Consider the following 10,175-nt stretch of genomic DNA (forward strand, 5'->3'; position numbering starts at 1 on the left):
ATTGATATAATACCTACCTTAGTGCTGTATGTTGTCAGAGAAAACAAATGAGATAACATGTAAAACACCTGGCTCAGCGCCTGGTGAAATTAAAGGGAAAAAGATGAGTCTTTTGAAATGTAATTCTCCAGATGTGATTTTATAACTCAGTCTATTGCTCATGACTAATAGAGGACTTGTTTACCCCTAGAGGCACTTTCCCAGATGCTATGTGATTTGTTTCTGGAAACAGTCTACAAATAATCAAAAATAATTTTTTTTTAAATTTTACGTGATATGCTATGGATTTACTGAAATTTAATGCCATAATTATACAGGTAGTAGAGGTGTCATTGAACCTTGCTCAGCCCTGCCCCTCTCAATCCTGCCTTTTCTCCGTCATTTCATCTGCTCTCTCACACAGCACTCCTCCAGCAATATTCCTCCCCAGGTTAATTCAGGACAGGAGTTACATCTGCTAAGTCTTTGTATAATGAAAGTATGTATAAAAGCTTTTCTTCCCTATTCCAACCTCAAAATGCCCAATGCTCTTAACACATTGTTTTCTACAGTATTATTCTCTAAACAAATCTCGTTTGTCCTAAATTCTTAAATGCAAGTGACCTGCTCAAAATCTAAAACAAAAATAAGCGTGTAACCAGAAATTGTCATTTCAATCAGTTTTGGAATTGGGGATGTTTCCCTATAATTTAGGTCTGTGATTCAGACTGAGGGTGTAGGACAAGGGGTTGGCAATGTCTCTAACTCACTCAGGAATCTGCAAGTTGCTTGCCTGCTTTTATCCATCACTAGGGTTTGAAGCAAGACTCATCATCTTTAAGGTGAAGCAAATTTAGATGGAGAATTGATACAGGGTAGAATTCAACTTATTTTGTCTCTAAACAAAAGAGGCTACACTTTCTATTTGGTCAGCTGTAGATTAAATGTTATTAAGGTGCAGGGGTCACATACCAAATTTAATTTGCTTCCACAAGAAGATCCACACACAAAGAACTGTACTTAACTACTAAAAACACTGTAACAAGAAAATTTAAATGACTTTTTATATTTCAGTGTACTTAGGAAGAGTATTTTGATAGTAAATATTTTAAAACTTGTTGTAAAGAAGTAACTGCAGTTTGTGAAAACTTTATACTGAAGTAAAGAGAAAAAAGCGAACTCAACATTGACCTTCACATTTTTAAGTCAAATTTTCTAATGACATGGAGAATTCAGAAGAAAATTTAAATTGTCCATTATCAAACCACCCAAAAATTTTTCATTTTTATTAACATGTTGATGTGATTTCTCCCATTCTTTTTCTCTGCTCACTTTTGAAAATATTCTTAATGATGTAACAATTAACTTTTATATCTTATTTTTCTACTCATGTATCATTATAAAACACTCTCCATATCATTAAAAACTCTTTGTAAACATAGTTTTAATAATTCCATAATATTATATCTATGTACATAATTCATTTAACCATGACCAGTTAGGCTACTTGCAATAGTTTACTTTTTATACAAATATTTTATGTATTCAACTTTGTTAAAATTTCTGGTTATTCCCTCAGTATAGCATTAGAAAAGTAATACATTTTACCATTCTTTTTATTTTGAATTTTATTTATTTTTTATACAGCAGGTAGGTGCTTATTAGCTGATATCCCCTCTCCCCAATACCTTACTCCTCCCTTCTCACCCACCCTTCAATCAGCCATGCAAGCAGTTGCAACCTGTGTATCATTGCCTCAGAGAAATGATCTAAGGGCAGAAGGAAAAAAGCAGTCCTTTGCTGGCTTCTGTGTTTCCATAACTGAGACCCTCACAGCATATACCAGAGATGTGAGAGAAAATATGATCAATAAAGGCAAGGCTTTCTTCTCCCATGTCCCCTTCAGCTAGAGAAAAGGTTTCCCGGTCTTGAGCAAGGGGATACAGCCAGAGGGAAAACAAGGAGAATGTAGGAATGGTGTTTTCCAGAGAGAGGGCACCAGACCTGCTTTCTAGGCAGGTCCTAATAAAGGCTTTTGAGGTCCAAGAGGAGAGAGACAAAAGAGAACAAACTGAGGGAATACAAAGGGGCATAAAGGAATTTTGGGAATGATGGATATGTTTATCATCTGGATTGTGGCAATGGTTTTGTAAGTGTATACATAGAGCAGAAAATATCAAATTGTATACTTTAAACATATGTAATTTATTGTTTGTCAGTTATACTTTAATACATTGATGAGAGACAGAGAGAGAGAGAAAGAGACCTGTGCATCAATTCCAAATAGATCCTCAGGGAGGATACAGAACCCAGAGAATAAATGGCTGCCTGGTGGTATGTCTAGACGAATAGGATCTTAAGTAGCCTGTCAGTTTCCAGTCTCTCTGCGTGGTAAGGGAGACAGAAAATGAACATTCTGTACCGAGAAGTGGCAGAGAAGCAGCAGAGAGCTGCCTAGAGTCATGTGGGTAAGGACAAAAGACATTTCCAGGCCAGCATGTGGACTACCGACCAAGCAGCTAATTGAGCAAAGGCCATTTCAGCAGATGCCTGTGTGGATAGATTACAGCAGGGACCCGCGGCACACCCCCTCCCAACCCTACTCTCTAGTCTTGGCTCAGGTTAAACTCTCTGGAACTCTAACACAACCCTGGGGTCCTTCTCTCGGGGGAAGAAGGAGAAATCTCTGAATTCACTGACATTTAGTTTCTGCCACTCTGGCAGAAAAAGGCTTAAAATAGAAACTGGGTAGTTATAGATGAATAGATACTGTTGTCCCTCAGTCTCCAAGAGGGATTGGTTCCAAAACCCCCTGAGGACACCAAAATCTGTGGATATTCAAATCCCTTATACAAATAGTGTAGTATTTGCATATAACCTAGCACATCCTTCCCAACACTTAAATCGTTGCTAGATTACTTACATAATAACTCATACAATGTAAATGCTATGTAAATAGTTGCCTGTGATCACCCAATTCAAGTTTTGCTTTTGGAACTTTTTGGAATTTTTTTTTTTAAATATTTTTGATCCACAGTTGGTTGAATCCACCGATGCAGAACCTGGGGATACAGAGGGTCAACTGTATACATTTCTTGTATATCTCGGTTCCAAATTCCATGACTCCAGGCTGAGACATAGTCCTTCCCTTCCTAGAGCAATATTGGAAATCCGAAGAGTATGAATGAGAATGTAAGAACAAGGGTAGGTGCTATGACAACACTGCACGACTATCATCTAGTTTGATATCTAGTACATAATTGTACTTAATACGTATCCGTGGAATATTCCGATGGATGGATGGGCAAACCCAAGTATACAATAAATCGTTGCTAACCATTCAGAGGAGCACATGGTAAGTGCAAAATGAGTGGTTTTAGAAGTAAGTGCAATAAAGAGAGACTGCTAAGGGCTGGAGTCACCGCTGATTTCTTCATAGGAGGAAAAAGAATTGGAGATGTACTTGAAGATTGAGTAGAATTGGTTCAATAAAGAGACAGGATGAGTAGAGAATGTGGGTGGGTAAGCCAGGGTGCAGGGAAGGGGTCACAAACTAAAGTAAATTTGATGCCAATCCAATGTACTTTCATCTGTAGTCTTTTCTAAGCATAGTATGTGGCAGGGATATGATGACAATATTTGATGAATGAAGGATGGCTGGATAGAGTGGAAGAATGTTAGGAATAAATTTTTTTTCCCTAGTAAAAAGAATTGGGTTTGAAATCATGAGACAGTTTAGTCTCTACCTAAAGTTTAGTTTTTATTTTTTTAAATGCTCTTAACTTTTATTCTAATAGCAGAGTAGATACTTATGGAAGATTTCACAATATTTGAAATTACGTTTAATCAGCCTTAGACAGTGTTTTTGGTTTTGTTTTTTTAAACCTGGAATCCAAGCCATTGAAGGACTTATTGGGTAAACTCTTTCTAACTCTGCCCACCTAAAAAGAGCTCTAAGTCCATATCATTATTTCAATAGCAGTTCTGCAATAACAGTTAATGTTGTGTTACAATTTACTAATCTCTCTCACATATGTTGTCTCATTTATTCCTCACAATACGACCTCTGAAGTAAATCTCCATTTTTATACATGTTGAAACAGAGACCCAGCAGGCTCACTTCCTTCCCTCCTTCACCAGCCACTAAATGGTGTCAAGCAATAATCAGTACCAAGGCTGCAAATAACAAAGAGTTTTATTTGTGGTCTTAAGAACTGCAATTCAGGAGACACAGATTCCAGTAAGACACAGATTTCAGTAAGACTGAAAGTGTTCTGGGGAAGAGGAAGAGTCAGGGGCTTATAAAGGCAAAAAGTCCCAAGGTTATTAGAGCTGCCCCGTGAAAATGGTGATTGACTCTGACACAAGTCAGGAAGTATTTATCCTTAAGGAATGATGAGTTATTTGGGGGAGGGATACAATAAGCAGATAGGCTACCTTGAGTTATTTTAGGGTAAGGGTCCAATCCATACCTTGAGTTTCTGGCAGACCTTCTGGATGACTTTGTTAGGACAATCAGTGGTCAAAAGGTCAGATTCCTTCCAGGTTGAGCCATGCATAGCTCACACTTCCTCAGCAGCCTCCTGGCTCCATTTTACAGAGCTCTCTTAGAGATACTGACTCCTTTTTTATTTTCCTTCCACAATGGTAACACCTAGACCCACCCCCACGCCTCTCCTCAGCACCATCTTGCTTTGCTACTGTCACCTGAAGTCCGTAAAGAATGAGAAAAAAATGCCAAACTGTTGAACTGTGTACTGAAGGAGAGAATATAATGGTGAGTCAACATTTTGAAGGATTTTTTTCTTCACGAGGGGTTTTCCAGTGCGGACCGGAAAACCTGCTAGACAAATTCTAAAAGAGCTGTCACACTAACATATTGAAGGATTTTAACCCTGACAAAACATTAGTTGTCATTTGAATAAAAAGAAAATCTTTACTCTTTAACTGGAAGGGAAAAGAGTGTTCTTAGCCCAGATACTCCATATTCATTATGTATATTTGGGGGAGCTTCTATATAATCTCCCACAAAGTCTCCCTCCTATTTTAAGTTCTCTCCCTGGAGCTAGAATGCTAGAGAAAAACTGTTATGGAAAAAACAATTAAGCTTTCTCGCAGAGCAAATCCCACAAAGTAAGTATCATAAAGAAAAACTCTAACCCAATGTTCTTCCTACCTGAGAGTGTTAGGGAACCGTTCACCGAAACGGCCTGCCTTGGCCAGGCACGATGATAATAACCGTTTGCGAGCGCTGTCTCACCACAGGAGGCCCGGATTAGGAACATGGTGCTGCCACTGAAAACTAACCGGGAGAATTCGGGAGGGGCCAAGAGAGGGAGGAGACGCCAGCCCAGGATATAGGCCAGCCTCCCAGAAACCCTCACCCTGGAATCCATCTTGGCCGAGAGATGCGCGCGCCACCAGGAAACTCAGACCAGATATGGGCACAAGCAAGATGATTGGCCAGAGACAACCCGGAAAGCTAAATCATTAGCATAAAACCTGAGACTGCGAGCCCGTCGCAGAGCAGTCTTCCTGGGTTCCGTGACACTGCTGCTCTCCACACGAGCACCCCTTCCCAATAAAGTCTTTTGCTTTGTCAGTACATGTGTCTCCTTGGACAGTTCATTTCCGAGTGTTAGATAAGAGCCTACTCTCGGGCCCTAGAGGGGATCCCCCTTCCAGTAACAAAAGTACTAATTTAATTTTACAACAGAACATCTTTAGGGATCTTAAGAGCAGGATCAGGAGGGAGAAGAGGGCCCACCTAGTTGATCCTCTTACCCCCTATTGATACAGGTTTGTTTCATAATAAGAATTATTTTGCACTTTGTGGAGTCTCGTTTTAAATGTTTCAAATAATAAAGCTTAGGCCACTTAGAATGGAAGAGTCTGTTTTGCGAATACTAATTAGTTTTAGTCCTCTTTCTCCCTTCATGGGAAATGAAAGTTGGGGTAATTTTTCAGGGTAAAATGAAATGTTAGGTGTCATAAGGCAGTCACAAATGGCTGGCATTTGGTACTTTTCAAACTCAAGTATTTATAAACTGCAAATGCTTTAGCCTTCCCACTTCTTTCTCTCTTCTCTAGTCACACTGACATGGTAACCATGTTCACCCAAAAGAGATGACATATGAAAATGTTAATTTGAGAGATTGTATTGACATCACTGTGGAATAAAAATGTTTGAAAAGTTACTGATACATGGTGCCAGGCATTTTGATGCCTTTTGCCACAAAGCTGAACTGCATATTCGCAAATATATGCAATCTGTTTCAAAGGTTTATTTATTCAACTGATACCTGGTTGTTAAAGGAGAATCACAATTGAACAGTAGACTCACACTCTGATAGGCCAGGCTACTACTCCCACATTCCCACAGCAAGCTCCTGAAGTGAGAACTTTGACATTTCTATTTTGATACTGTCATGTCCATGCAGCCTCATTGACACAATATGTCAAAATGTACATTCACTGTTTCGTATTGCCAAGTAATTCCTGTGACCCATCTCTCTGACTCTCACTCAATATTTAACCCTTCCCCTGATTATGGGGCATATTCACCTTCTAGCTGATCCATGTGTTCATTGTTTATGTTTGTAAAAATTCTTATATTTATTTCATTCTTAGAAGAAACCAAAAGTTGCTTTAATTTTAATCTTTGAGAAGCAGTTTAGCCCCTGAAGTTTGCTTGTTGTCTATCCCCCAAACAATCATTAAAAAAAAGCATATACTTTACCAAATCGTGAGAGGACTGTTAGAGAGTTCATTGAGATTTCCTGGGCACTTTGGAATGGAGAATAAGAGAATACATTTTGGAAGTCTGCCAAAAGAAAAAATAAAAGCTGTCCATGCTCTAGATTTTCAAACAAAAAACAAAGAACCGTTATCAAGCAGGCTAATCAAATTATTAATTGAAAGTAAATGAAACAATATTATTTGCAAAATATTCAAGATTCACATGAGTTCTCAGAGATTAAGTGACTAGTTAATACCTTGCTTAGCATGATTAAGTCATCCTTTCTGAGATGAGCAAGTTCCGCAGACACAGAAGCCCGATTTTATGCAATTCGCCTATGTAGCAGGTTTGAATTTTACTTAGTCACATAACTCAGGTGTGCATGAAGAGCTGATTTCTTTACATCTTTACAGTTAAACTTTTCTTTAACTCACAGTCCCTATTTTTGCTAAATCTTGTGAAGTCATCATCTCTGTCATTTCTCTCCTCCTCCCAACTGTGTGTCCTCCTTCCATCCACCAGCCCTCTCACTCACACCTACATTCGCCTCAGTGCTCTGGAGATGCCTGCTTGCTCTCCACACACCTGTAGGGCTGTGTAGACCACTCCAGGTACAAACCAATATTATGAATGTGGACAAAAAATGTTGCCTGCCATATCAGTAAACAAAGGATTCTGCAGCCATAAAGTCATGAGCCACTGCAAACCCCCCACCCCAGTGCACCTCGAGGGAATTAAGGATTGAGAAAACAGGATACTGGTCCTTGATAGCTAAGGTGCATATCAAAGGAATGATTTCAATGAATCCAGACTCTTGCATCTTCCCCTACATAGAAAAGCGCTAAATTCATTGACTTGAGATGTCTGTCTTTTCTTTAATTAACAGTAATCGTTTGATGTTCTGACTACCTGGTCTTTGTTGCAAAAACTCCTATGTATCCCGGCTCCTCCCTTCCCTCTTCAGTACAGTCCCTCAGAGCTGTCTGAGAAGCTGTCTCCTGGCTTAAGTCCTCAGTATGTCTGCCAAATAAAACATAACTCTCAACTTTTAGGTTGTGCTTTTTTTTTCAGTTGATGTGCAGATACAAAAATAAGAGGGAGAAAAAACAAAAGAACATGGGGTTAGGCAATCAAGTAGTAAAAAGCAAAGCAGGTGTTTGGAGAGTGGCTGAGTCAGGTTAAAGGGCAGAGACTAGAGCAAATATTCCTGAACCCTGTGGCTGAAGCCTCCAGGGCCTCCTCCAGGACCTGACCTTTTGTGCGTCCTGAGGCCAGACTGTTGGATTTTCCCTTCCATCCGTGCCCACACTACTTAACTCTCAACTGTTATTACTGGGGACAATTTGAATCTCTATTGTTTGCAACCATAAAACCAAAAAGAAAAAAGAGACACAAAACAGTTAGGATATCTACCTTGAAAGAAAAACAGCTTCTGAAAAACAGCAAGCCATTTCTTCCATGTAACCATAGAATAGTCTGCAAGTTCACCAAGACAAAGGTGTGCGTGTGTTGTATAGCCTACGCTACATATTAGAGAAATTTCAAATAGTTGTCCCATCCATAAAACACCTTTTACCCAAGTCAGACAAAATTCCCCCAATAATGTATCTTTTGGGGTATTTTTAAAGCCAATTTGCCATTATTCAGCCTCACTAAAGCCATCAAAGTGTTTGATAATGAAAAGAGAAAAAAAAACATGCAATTGGGCAACTAACTTTATCATATTCGTTATTTTCAGTCCATATCAATCCTGTTTTTCGGAAACACACACACACAAATCTTAATCCCTAAGATTATTCTACAATCAGGAAATAAGATAAAAATTTTAAGTCTTCCAAAACTTAGGCAAAATTGCAAAACATGTTTGAAAATGTTGAAAAAACTATCAGAAAAATATATGCTTAAACTTATTAATTCCTGTTAACAAATAAAAATGAGTACAATAAAGATCTCAATAAGGACTTCCCTGGTGGCGCAGTGGTTGAGAGTCCGCCTGCCGATGCAGGGGACACGGGGTCGTGCCCCGGTCTGGGAAGATCCCACATGCCGCGGAGCAGCTGGGCCCATGAGCCATGGCCGCTGAGCCTGCGCGTCTGGAGCCTGTGCTCCGCAATGGGAGAGGCCACAACAGTGAGAGGCCCGCGTACAGCCGCAAAAAAAAAAAAAAAAAAAAAAAAGATCTCAATAAAATATGTCATATGCCATAGTAATTTGGATTTCATTTTAAAATTGTTAACATGTTACAACACTGCTTAGGATAAGTTCAAAGTGTTTTCATTAGTTTTTTCTATGCATTTTTGAAAATGGCATGTTACATATAACAGTAATATATATATATATATGCGCTACCAGATTTTCTTCTAGTGTATTTCCAATTAAAAAATTATATGTATGTGTATATATATATATATATAACCTATCCTTTAGATACCTCAGACTAATTATGTAACTTTATTAATATTTCAGTAACATTTCTACACTCCCTTTATATATTTTAAAATATCCTACTCTTACTTACTTTTAAGGTTTTACTTGTATACCAAGTTGAGAATTAACATCCACTGGAGGATATTAACTATAAGGCTCTGTACAAATGTCATCATTATTGTTACTAAAATGTGGTTCCTGTCCCACAATTTTATTTACAATAATACAAATTAACACATTCCTTTATTATAAGTATCTTAATGATTTTCAAATTGAGAGGTATTTCCAAAAGCCTCTGGACAAGAGATAAATGCATAATAGGCGTGAAAATAATTTGAATTCTTGTATCATCCTTGTTACTTGAACGTCTGGTTTAAGCATTTCTACACCTGACACATTAATTTAGCTACAATGCAGCAAAACCAGCATTATGGTAACAGAATATTGATTGTACAGTGTTCAAAGACAAAGAACTTATGTTGTTGTACTTTTTATACATGCATGATATTGCAGCCCAATATCCATGGGTTGGATAATTTTCACAAAATGAACCCACAACCACTGTGCTCAATGGCGATTTAATTATGAAATAGTCAACCTTTTGATTAAACACTTTATCTCACATAAACCTAAAATATAAGTAACCATGCTGGGCTTGGAAGAGTTTAGTACAAAAGCACAGTGAAAATATACTTACCAAGTTCAAGTATATTATTTTCCTAATTTTTATTACTAAGATTTTTATTCTCATTGTGAACATTAGAAAGAATTTTCTCATAGAGATTCTAATCTCACAGGGATCAAGTATTAACTCCATGTAGTCCTTTTCCCAGCACACAAAAAAAGTAGGGGTAATTTTATCAAGGTGCCAAAATACAATTTTAAACAGAATCCCTCCGATGGGACCATTCTTATGGATATAATGCTGATGCTCTTTTTAGAAATAAGTTAATCATGAAGAAAATAATGAAGAGATGTTATTCTATTTACTTGGAAATGCAAACATAAAACCAAACAAGGATTGTAAATA

General features: G+C 38.0%; 1 non-coding gene across 1 annotated transcript; it reads right to left on the reverse strand.

The window, feature by feature from the left end:
• Window positions 1-4,791: 4,791 nt before the first annotated feature.
• LOC132437462 (U7 small nuclear RNA) lies at window positions 4,792-4,853 on the reverse strand. The gene has a single exon (XR_009522045.1). It is a non-coding gene; the product is annotated as a U7 small nuclear RNA (small nuclear RNA).
• Between the last annotated feature and the right edge of the window lie 5,322 nt (window positions 4,854-10,175).

The sequence above is a fragment of the Delphinus delphis genome, chromosome 14, assembly GCF_949987515.2.
Source record: "Delphinus delphis chromosome 14, mDelDel1.2, whole genome shotgun sequence".
Classification (NCBI taxonomy): Eukaryota; Metazoa; Chordata; class Mammalia; order Artiodactyla; family Delphinidae; genus Delphinus; species Delphinus delphis.